This window comes from Heteronotia binoei, chromosome 3 (assembly GCF_032191835.1).
Source record: "Heteronotia binoei isolate CCM8104 ecotype False Entrance Well chromosome 3, APGP_CSIRO_Hbin_v1, whole genome shotgun sequence".
Lineage (NCBI taxonomy): Eukaryota > Metazoa > Chordata > Lepidosauria > Squamata > Gekkonidae > Heteronotia > Heteronotia binoei.
This window is the reverse complement of record NC_083225.1, coordinates 59,992,436-60,004,682: the sequence shown is the minus strand read 5'-3', so window position 1 is coordinate 60,004,682 and position 12,247 is coordinate 59,992,436.

Sequence of the window (12,247 nt, the reverse complement as noted above, 5' to 3'; positions counted from 1 at the left end):
TGGCTAGATCTCAAGGGCTAGGTACACACTGAAATGCAAACAGATAGCATTAAAGTAAATACAAATTTTGAATTGTCATTAAATCAAATAACACTAGTATGCTCTAGCATGGGAAAACATTTAAGAACATTGAACTACAAATATTAAAATACAATTCAAAGAAAATAATGAGAAACCAAAGTACCATTTTTTAAAAAAAAAAATCAAACCAGATTAATAACTTTTTAAAAAGTTTTTTAAAATATGTTAACACTTACAGTAAGTCTATGAAACTCACTTAAAAACAACATCCAAGGGCTTAAGACTGATACCACATGTTTTTGTTGAGCACTCCCTCCCCCACCAGACTCACGGGGAACAAAGAGCCAAGGGTACCCACCAGGCTTCTCCTGCATGCTGGAACTGTACCCTCTGGGGCTATTCCTCTACCACCACTGGAAATTACAGGAACTAAATATTGTTGTTATTATGTCTTGCATTTAAATCTTGATGTATAACACAGCGAACACTACAGAGGCGACCAGTGGAAACCCACTGGTCCCCGGATGTAGCTCGCTAATACACTCCGCCAATCAAGATCTGTGGCAGGAAGTTTAACTGGCCAGGATTGGACCTGGCCAGATGGAGGGTTGTTCTGAGGCATGTATATAATCGAAACCCGGCCCGCGTTTCTCTCTCTTGTGATGTACTCGCCAATAAAGTATGTTGCCTTCAACACGTCTCATCACTCAGTACATTACAGTTGTATTTTACTATTTCTTGGCAAGCAAATTTTTAAATATCACATTGGCAGCCACAATACTAGTAAAGGATAAGATCAAATTTGACTTAACATAGTAAAGGAAAGGTCCCCTGTGCAAGCACCAGTCATTTCTGACTCTGGGGTGACTTTGCTTTCACAACATTTTCATGGCAGACTTTTTACAGGGTGGTTTGCCATTGCCTTCCCCAGTCTTTTACACTTTCCCCCCAGCAAGCTGGATACTCATTTTACCGACCTCAGAAGGATGGAAGGTGGAGTCAACCTTGGGCCGGCTACCTGAATCCAGCTTCCGCCGGAATCGAACTCAGGTCATGAGCAGAGAGTTAAGACCACAGGGCTGCAGTACTGCTGTTTTCCCACTCTGCGCCACAGGGCCGCTGACTTAACATAGTATTGTAGTAAAAACAAGTCTTGAACTGAATAGCCTATACTAGCATGATCTCATCAGATCTCAGAACAATGTTGTCCCTGCTTAGTATTTGGATGGGAGACCACCAAGGAATAGCAGTGTCACTACACAGAGGCAGCCAATGGCAAATCACCTTTGAACATCTCTTGCTTTAAAAACCCTATGGAGTCACCATAAATATCATATACCATAAATATCAAATGCCAACTAATCAAAGTCAGATTTATAATAGAAGAAGAGATTGGATTTATACCACCCCTTCACTCAGAATCCCAGAGCTGCTTACAATCTCCTTCCCTTCCTCTCCTCACAACAGACACCCTGTGAGGTAGGTGAGGCTAAGAAGCTCTGACTGATAACTGCTCTTGAGAGAACAGCTTTGAAAGAACTGTGGCTTGCCTATCTGGCTGCATGTAGAGGAGAGGGGAATTGAACCTGATACTCCCAGATTAGAGTCTGCACTCTTAACCACTACACCCAACTGGGCTCACGAATAATAGTTAAACACACTAATACTTCCAGAGCTGTGATTATTAAAGCAGGTCAGGACAACTGTTGATGCTCAGCCTTAAAAGCCTAACTTTTGACTATCTTGACCTCCAGGCCTGTAGCCAGAAAATATTCGGTGGGGGGCCCATGGAATAAAAATTTTGGGTGGAGGGGCCACCACTCTGGCAGCCTCCACTCTCACCGCCACTGCTGCTCTGGTGGGCCCCGCCCCCCCTCCGTGCCGCCTCCACCTCCCACCCACACCCTCTGGGGCTCAGAGACCGGTCTCAGCAGGTGATCCGGGAAGGAAGTGGGGGGGAAGCGACAGTGGCAGTGGGCACTTTTTCAGCAGCTTGCTGTTCCTTTGCGCCACCGCCATTGCAGTGCTAAACGTGCTGAGAGCGCCAGAAAGCTGGCATAGGAGCCACCAGCTTTGGTGCGGCTTTTCCTGCGGGGGGGGGGATCTTGAAAGAGCCCCAGGAGCCAGAACTTCACCAGGTGGGTGGGTGGGAGGAGGAGGCACAATGGAGTGGGGCGGGGCCCACGAGAGTGGTGGGGAGATCGGGGGCTGCCACCGAAGTGGCAGTGGACAGAGTGGGGCCGCAGGAGCGGGGCTGCTAGGAGGGGGCATAATAACTTAAAGGGGGGTTTGGTTGCCCCCTGTAGCTATGGACCTGTTGACCTCCTTGTGTCAGATCTTTTCCAGTTTATAGCTCCCAGTGACTGATTCAGAGCTCGAGTTTGCCTGGCTCCTGTGTCTACTGGGTCAAAGAATTCTCATGGAATCACAGCTAATCTTTAACTATAAAGATCTGTTACCTTGGAGAAAACAGCAGCTTCAGAGGGTGGGCTCTAGGGAAGCACACCCTACTGAGCTCCCTCCCCACCTTTCCCAGCAAGGCCAGAGAATAACAATTAGGCCAACTAGGCACTGGCCTATGGGCCCCCACACCTTTAGAAGCCCCAGGCCAGCTTCCCCCAATTTTCCCCCCTTCTTGCAGCCTTCCCAGCCTGCACGCACAGCCAGCAACTGAGCCACTCTTTGCTTGATTTGCCTGGTGAGACTGCTGCTAGCATCATTGTTTGCCTCTCTCTGCCTCTCCCCCACAGCTTTGTCAAAGGGGCTTTTGAGAATGTAACTGCAGGCTACAGTGGGGGCTGGAGGCAGTGGGGTGGGGTCTCCAACTGAGAATATTTGCCAGCCCCGCCCCCCTAGATTTTGACTGCCTAGGGGCCTCCACAGAGTTTAATCTGGCACTGCAAACTACCCCCCCCCCGCCCCAAATTTGGGGAATCTCTCACGCTGAAGATGGTTACTCCAAGCAAAAATTGCCCAATTCATATCATGGAGGACACACATTTCATAAAAACTCTGGATATTGCTGGGCATGTATGATAAATCCAGAATAATTGATAGACTAATATGCTAAGTGATGATATGATTTCATCTATCCATCTATAGCCAAGTCACTATTTGGCATTTGGTAAGGTAACACTTCTTGATACGGACCTTCCCATAATTTAAGATCAGCCAAGGAAGCTCTGATGCAGATACCAGCTTGCTGAGTTATCTGTATTATCTCATAAACTTCCATTTGTCAAATAGTTAGAGTGGTGTAGGTTCTACATGTAATACCTGTGTTGAACACATACTTATTACCACTTTTTCAGAGCAATTTGTGAATTGGAAGTTTTTCTTAATGGATGTACACTGAGCAAGAATGAAATAATCAAAGAACTGGTTTGTTCCCTGAGGGGCTGTTTGTGAATCATACTTCTACATATTTCCTGTAAAAATTGAATGTTCTGATTTTAGCAGGGACATTTTAGTGAGTCATGCTGTAGGTGCCAGAAGCACTTGTGAAGAACAAATTTGACTGATTTTCATCTCAGCATTTGATTTGACATCAAGAGTTCCAAACTGTAATTGTGAAGTTAATACTACAAACACATTCAGCAACTCTGATGGTTTCTTCCAATAACTTTCCAAATGTCAGAGTGATACAGATATATATACACACAAAAAAAGATTTAAAATCTTTCTTGACTGGCAGGCACTAAATATGTTTTAAAATGCAGATTCACTGAAATGGTTAAATGAACAGGACACATTCTTGAAATTCTCTCTGTGTTATGATGTGGGAATATACAGTATTTGCTTTACAGGCATTATTTGATTTCTCAGAAAGAACTATACTGAAAAATTCTAGAGGCAAAATTCTGATTGAAGAATGGAATGTAAAATAATGTTTTGTACTTTAAAAAGAATATTATATGCCTACTCATATGAGCTACCTTAGCTCAAGAGAGCCATCCTGTGTAGGCATAAATTCCTCTGATTTGAATGTCATAAGAAAGTAGGCAAATTTTAAGCTATAGCAAGAGAGCTATTATAAACATAATAGACTCTTAAAGGTATCTTAATGTAACACCTTTGAAGACCAATTATGACAACAGTTAAGTTAAGCACATATTTCATTCTCTGGTACTAAAAGTGATTTCAAAATATTTAACTTTGGTGAATATTGCTTTTTTTTCAGTGAAACTTGCAAGTGGAATATTGTCTTAGCCGTCTAGTGGCTATCAACCACAACTAATTAAAAATACAAAATTAGGAATTAAGTTCATTACAGGTCCTAATTTTTAACTTTCATAAGTTGAGCATTTGTAATACAATGTTTATTGTATCAGCTGGCACTGACCACAAAGAACTGAGAGTAATAGTTTTGCTGGGTGGAGTTTTAACAAAATGGTCCTCTCTGGAACTTGCAGGCTATTTTAAAAACTGTTACAACTTCTATGAGATCCTACTCAATGCAGAATGAGATTAGAAATGTCATTACCAAAAGTATTTGTCCTATCTGTCCCAGAGCTGAGTTGTGTGAAATTAATAATTTTCACCTCCTGCAAAAAGGGATTTTTTCCCTGTGAATAGTGTCTTTCACTTTGGTTTTTCAAGGAAAGAAAAAGACAAGATGTTTTTATATGTTCTGGATCTGTGAAAATATGTCTCAAATATAATGAGATTTTCCAATATGCATCTTCACTGTAGCCGCTTTAAACATGTGGACAAAGGAATTGAATGGTCAGAAAGATGGAATGTCATCCAGTTCACTGACAGAAGAAATGAAGTTTTACATGAAGAGCAGGTATTATATGGAAGCATATTAACCTGTGATACTATTAATTAGCTGACTCAGCACACATTAATTCATTAATAGTTTGAGTAACAAACTGTCATAAGAACAAGACACAAGACATGCTTGATTAGAGAAATAGCCTATTTAGTCCATCATATTATTTCACACAGTGGCCAAACATATGAACCTGGAAGACCCACAAGCAGGAAATTGTGACCCCCCCCCCAATCTTTAAAACAGTAATTTAGTTCGGTCTTCCTGACACACAATGTTCCTTTTGGGGTGGGGGGGGGGGTGGGATTCCATTTTAATTGACATTGAATGTCTGCCCATTATTAACTATGGGGAAATAAAAGAGCAAAGTTTGAGTCCAATGGCACCTTTAAGACCACCTTTAAGACAAACTTTCATCTAAGAATTCAGGTTTTCACGGCTGGTAACATCATTAGGGTTTGTAGAATCTCACTCAATGCACAGCAGCCAAGAAGGTCTGAGCGCCTGCTCCGGCTGCTACGCCACTGAGGATGTTCTCTGCAGCTGAGAACGAAACGTCTGGAAGGAAAACTTTCTCCAGTAGTACACGGCACTTGATCCCGAAAGATTCTACAAACCCTAATAAAACCCTTTCATCTGCTTCTTTAGACCAACATGACTACCCCACCTGAATCTATGGGGAGATAAAGTCGGCTTTGTGGAATCATCATTTTCTAAAAATCAAATGGCAAGGAAAATTCAGAAAATTCAGTCCTTCCTCTGTCCAAATCCATCTTAAGTTGGGCAACACAGTCAAATATTACAGACCCCTAAAGATGGTGTCCCCAGCCATCTTTGTCTTTGTTGTTTTTTATGGGGGAAAAGATGCCAAGAAATAAAATCAAAGACTGTGTTCTATTCATACATTAATTTAGTTATTCATAGTGCTAGTGACAACTGGTCTCCTTCTTGCAAGGAAAGCAGCTAAGAGTCAGTCTCATTCAGCAGCAGCACAGTAACATATCAGCATCCCCTGCAACAACCTGTAAACTAGCTCTAACTTTGTAGCTGTTCTCTTACATTTAAATCAGCATTGAATCACTAGCACTGTTAACTCCAGGCTCCATTTCCTGAGAACCAGGTGATGTGTTATATTGAAAGCAGAAATAGGAATCACTTGTAATTCTGTCTTGACGAGAGGTGGACATTGTAGATGCCACCACTGTTAAGGTCTGAGAACCCCTGACAACCAATGGAGCTCATTGGTCTCACTGCAGCTGAAAAATCCAAGGTCCCCTCTTTCTACAGAATAGCTGAAGTACAAGCCTATCATGCTTCTCTTTTCTCACTTCCTTGTAATGTTTAAATTAGCTCTGACTCAATAAAAGGATGGTTACGTCAAAAAAGTAAAACTGCAAACCATGGATGGCCCATTGTTAAACACAAATTCATCATCGAGAAACCTTGAGGTGCAGACTTGAGTGGGGGATGCTTTCCTGGTCAAATTATAATTTAGTTTATAATAAGCCCTCTCCTGTTCCTCAGGCTTTAGGTTTCAGTTCTCAGTTTTTGTTTGTGTCATTCCCTCCAACCAGCTGAGAGACCACAGGACCCCCAGATCTGCTTGTTTCCCCCATTTCATTTTCCAGGGAAGTCTTTGCAAATACTCCCTGATTTGGAGAAAGAAATCTACAGTATGTTAGTTTTTGGAGGAAAAACATCTATCCACTAGAATAGGCTCCTTGTGATCCAATCACAGCTAAGAATGTACCATCATCCTGATCACAGCACAAATGAAACAATACTAGAGGTATCTTGGTAAAATAAGAACAGTTTATTAGTTGGAAGGGAGGTGACTATATTTAGACTAAAAATGTGACTTAGCTTTTTTCTTTATTTGATATAGTTAAGAACTTGTGACAGCACTTTTCAAAACCTGAATTCTAGTTTAAAGGATGTGTGTGTTGGGGGGGGGGGAGTGATTGTTAGTTATTTAGTAGCATCTGAACCAAAGGAGTTGCCTTAAAGTATATGTGTGTGTGTGTGTATATATATATATATATATATATATATATATATATACACACACACACACACACAAAGCTACAGAGTAGCTCCCTTGACACAAAAATCTGTTAAGACCAGAGCTTCTTACCTAGATAAATGCTAGCAGCCTTCTAAAGGTCATAATGAAAATACAAAAACAACTCCCAATACATTTAATTCATTGGTGAATATGTAGATATTAGTACACTGAAGTTTTCCTAGACATCACACTCTGTGAGAAGCAAACAAGCAAACAAATTCAACCTATATAATAAAACAGCTCACAAAAATTGTACTTGAGATTTAGCTTCTATGTTCTTGGTAGGTTGCAGCTGGGCAAAGTCTGAAGGTGCATACAGCCCCACCAAAAACACATATTTCAAGCTCCCAATAATGCTAATCACTGGTCCAGGGTCAGGAGTAAAGTATATTATATGCAACTGGATATTGCCAATGTCATATCTCATTGGTTGCAATGGGGGGACATTGAGGGCAGCCATCAATGATAGTATGTCATCAGTTCTGTGAAAAACCAGGAGGTAATATCATGCCTCTCTAGAAATTGCTGGATTGCAGTGATTTCTAGAAATGTATGACATCTTTTCCAAGTTTTTCCTAGAAATAGTGTCACATGGTTAGCCCAATAGCCATTTTATTTTTTTCCCCCTCGGTACCATTCTGTTTCCCCCAGAAGTGATGTCAGTGCTCCTTAGAAATTGCTGAAAACTATAGTTTCACCATAAAGTTTCCATTGATTTCTAGGACATGATGTCACTTCTGGATTTTTTCCAGAACTGATGTCATGCTGTCAACCCAAAAGCCATTTTTAATTTTTCTTCTCTACCACCAGCCCAAGTGGTGGCAGGAGGGATTGACAACCCCAGTGGTTTAGGAGGAAACAGGCAAGTAGGTCAGGAAAAAACAGTAATTCCTCTTCATCAGCAAAACTCCTTTTGATTCATTTTAGTCAGTTCTTCTACTGAAGTCGAGAAGGTAAGACTCTGCAAGCTGCTTGGATAGAAGACTGTCCACTTTCATCACATAATCCACTCTGAGCTCTTTGACAGAACAGCATGGCTTTAATATGATCAATCAATAAAAACAATATTATACAGGAGGTTCTCATAGTAGTTTAAACACTGCCATGAGAAATATACATGGACATGAATGATAGACACCAAAGCCTCACAATCAATACTGAAGTAAATATTTTATTCCCATATTAAATTATAGCTATATAAAGCAGGAGATGTAATTAAAATGTTTACAAGTATGTATCTTATAAAATGTGGAGAGGTAATATAAAAATCTGTGGATTCTTTTAATAGATAGCATACTTTTGTTGCAATTCATCATGCAAATTTTGAGATGACTGCTGTTTTAGCTAGGTAATACATCAGATTTTTAACAAATGTGCCTGTTACAAAGATGTCCATATGTATTAATAGCACTGTGTTTTATCATTAGGAGCACATTAGCATCGCTGTACACATATATTAGGAGTACATTAGGCCCACTGATTCTTGAGTATTTTTCATGTCATCTTTTATGAAGATAATTATATTTAGTAAGAGATCTATTTTTCAAACAATCTACAGGTGACATACATCACATCACAAAAAGCATAGGCAAGAAGGTATAAATATGCCATAACTCTTGTGAAAATAACCTGGTTAGGTCAAGCCAGGGGAAGATATAGAGAGAAAAAGAGAGTTCTGCAGCATGTTGGAGCAGCATGATGATCTCTGAAATCAATTTAATATTTTATATTAATTCCAGAAGACCAGAATTTGGAGCAGTTCCAGCCCAGGCTTTACATATGGATTTGTGTAAGCTGGCTAGGCAAGCTGCTGTTAAAGAAAGCATTTGATGGAAAGCATTACTAAAGATAAAGTTGTCAAGCATGCAGAAGAACAAGTCCTGCTGAATAAAAAGCAACAAGGCTTCTGAAAGGTAAGTCCTGTCTCACTAACCTTTTAGAAGTCTTTGAAAGTGTCAATATCCAAGTAGACAGGAATCAGCCAGTAGACATTATTTGGATTTCTAAAATTAACAAAGTCCCTCACCAAAGACTGCTGAGCAAACTTCAGAGTCATGGGATAGGAGAACAAGTCCTCTTATGCATTGGAAACTGGCTACAAAACAGGAAGTAAGAATAAATGGTCAGTTCTCGCACTGGAAGGATATGAGCAGCAGGGTCCCTCAGGGAATTGTTTTGGGATCAGGGCTTTTCAACTTGTTCATAAATGAATTGGAACTAGGGGTGAATAGTAAGGTGTTCAAGTTTACAGATTACACAAAAGTATATTGGGTGGTTAAGAAAAAAACATATTGAAAAGAGCTCCAAAAGGATCAAAATGTGAGAATGGACATTAATATGGCAAATGGGATTCACTGTGAGCAAGTGTAAAGTGATGCACATTGGGGCAAATAATCTCAACATCACATATATGCTATGGGATCTGAGCTGGCATGGCAGTAACAGACCAAGAAAGACCTTGGGGTGGTAATGGATAGCTTGAGGAAAATGTCAACCCAGTGTGCAGCTGCTGTGAAAATGCAGATTCAGTGTTAGCCATAATTAGAACAGGAACAGAGAATAAAACTGTGGCTATCATACTGCCCTTAAACAAATCTATGGCAAGACCACACTTAGAATATTGTGAACAGTTCTGGTCACTGCATCTGGAAAAGGTAACTGTAGATCTTGAAAAGATGCAGAAAAGAGTAAGCAAAATCACTTTTCTAAATCAATAAATTAATAACCAATAAATTCCCCTTCCCCCTTCCAACACAATGGCTCTGTGAGGACTAATAATGCACAAAATAAATCTGTGACTCACAAATTATAGATCACTGATTCAGAGTGGCACATGAATGCCAAAGGAAGGGGTTATGTTTTCTGCGAGATTCTGTACATTTCTATACTATAGATATGAGCCAAGACACATTGATGCTTTGGAGAAATGTCTATAGGATAAGAATCCTTAAATCACTGTATCTTCTCCAGTGCAATAGGAAGTAGGGGTGTGCAAAAAAAATTTCGGAATAAATCGGATTCGGTAATATACGGGGCCAATATATTTGGAATACCATATATTTCTGAATACCAGTACTCAGAATAGCCATATATACTGGAGATATAAGGCTATTTCTGAATATATGGCCCCATTATACCCTATGGGCCATAGAAATCAATGGCAAAATAGGGTATATTGGAAGCCACCTGGAGGGGAGGGGGTTTGAGGGAGAGCCCCCAAATTTGCAGGGAACCTGCAGGAGACTCTCCCCCACGAACCCCCCAAGTCCCAAAAAGATTGGGCCAGGGGTTCCCATTCCAGGGGCACCGAAAGAGGGTGCCCCTATCCCACCATTATACCCTATGGGTCACTGAACAATGGCAACATAGGGCATAATCAGAGGCTATGGGGGGGGCAGGGGGTTTGAGGGAGAGCCCCCAAAACTGCAGGGAACCCTACAAAACCCCTAAGTCCCAAAAAGATTGGGCCAGGGGGTCCCTGTCTTTGGGCTCCCCAAAAGGCCCATTGCCACAAATGCTGGGGAAAGCCCAATTAGCCACTTCCTCCACTATAATTGCTGTGAGAAAAGTGGCTCTGGCCAGAGGAGGGTTTGAGGGAGAAGCCCCAAAACTGCAGGGCAGCTTCAGGGGACTCCCCCACATGCAACCCCCCTGCCCCAAAAAGACTGCACCCATCTGTGGGCACCCCAAAGGGAACACTGATCCCAATGGTGAGAAAAAAACAATTAGAGCCACTTCCCCCACTGTAATTATCGTGGGAAAAGTGGCTCTGGGGAGCAGGGGGTTTTGAGGAGAGCCCCCCCAAACTGCTGTGCAGCTTCAGGGCACTGTCCCACACAAAACCAACAAGGCAAAAAAAAAAAAAATGGACCAGGGGGTCCAATTCCTGGGACAACCAAAGCCAAGCCTAACTTCACATCAGAGAATCTCTATAGGACCCATCCATCTATAGGACTACATCCATCTATCTACTCTATGAACCCTGCTGACTTGGAACCAATATAAACCCAGTTGCCAACGTCACTGCCACACAAAACACAATCTGCTCGAGGTCTGCTCTGCAGGCCTGGCTGCAGCAAACCCAGATGCCAGCTCTCCAGCCCTGCCCCAAACAACGCGGGAAGAGCTGGCCAAGCACAACAGGCATGCTGGTTCTGGGTCTCTCACCCAGATGCCAGCTTCCCTACCACAGAACGTGCAATCTACAGATGCCAGCTCTCCAGCCCTGCCCCAAACAACATGGGGAGAGCTGGCCAAGCACAACAAGCATGCTGGTTCTAGGTCTCTCACCCAGATGCCAGCTTTCCTGCCACAGACAATCTACAGATGCCAGCTCTCCAGCCCTGCCCCAAACAACACAACTCTCAAACAAGGGAAGCAGTGGACCACACCTAGCTCCACATCATTCTGTATCTGACACAAAGCAAGAAGCATTTAGATTTACCTTGAGTGGTGGATGGTTGGCTGGTCCAGGCTCCTTTTGCGTTACCCAGGGTGCACCACAAGGAGGCGAGCCAGAGTTGCACCCCAAATGAGGAAGATCACTGGGAGGGCCTCAGATTGTGTGAGAGGAAGGGAACCATTCCTTCTCTCTCAGCTCAGCAGCAACACACAAGGCATCACTGTCCCATTAGAGGGACCGCAGCATTGGTATGGCTGCTGCCTGCCTGTCATCATCCTGGCACCTCCCTCTTTCTTCCTCCTGCCCCTGAAAAAAAAACTGGATTATCCTGGCTGGGCCTGTGGGTGGTGTCAGTTACAGTTGGGGGCTGCAATGGCCCTTTCAGTATTATTAGGCATGTGTGGATGGGGACTGGGGAAATTTGGATTGCTTTGCAGATTTTAAATCAGCATTCACTTTTGGTTGGGGATGGATGAGGGGTGGAGGGGTGCATTGCCAGTCAATTTGTGAGTGAGTTTTTGGGGTGTCTTTGGACTTTAGTCTATGTTTAGTGGGAGAGCGTTTTACAATCACCTTCCAAGCGCAGACCAAGGGAGGATGCAGGCACAAGTAGGTGCTCACTTCATTCACTCTCAAAGTCTACTTTCCGGGAGCTGAACAGAGGCAAGCTGACCTTCAGGAAGACCAACTGCTCAACTGTCCAGGGTTGCAGGCGATTGCGATGTGGGCAGACAATGTCGCTCATATGCGAAAAGACGCGCTCACTCTGCACACTCATCGGTGAACATGAGAGGAACACCTTGGCCAAGGAGGAGAGGGCCGGCCAGATCGTCTCCTTTGCTACCCAGTAGTCCAAAGGAGACATTTCCTGCAAGTCGTTGGGCTCCGAAAGATAGTCCTTCACCATCGCAGCACCCGTCTCCACTCTCAGAAACCTACCGCTCCCAGAGGGGCCAATGAGCTGCCCAATGAGCGTCATCTCGGC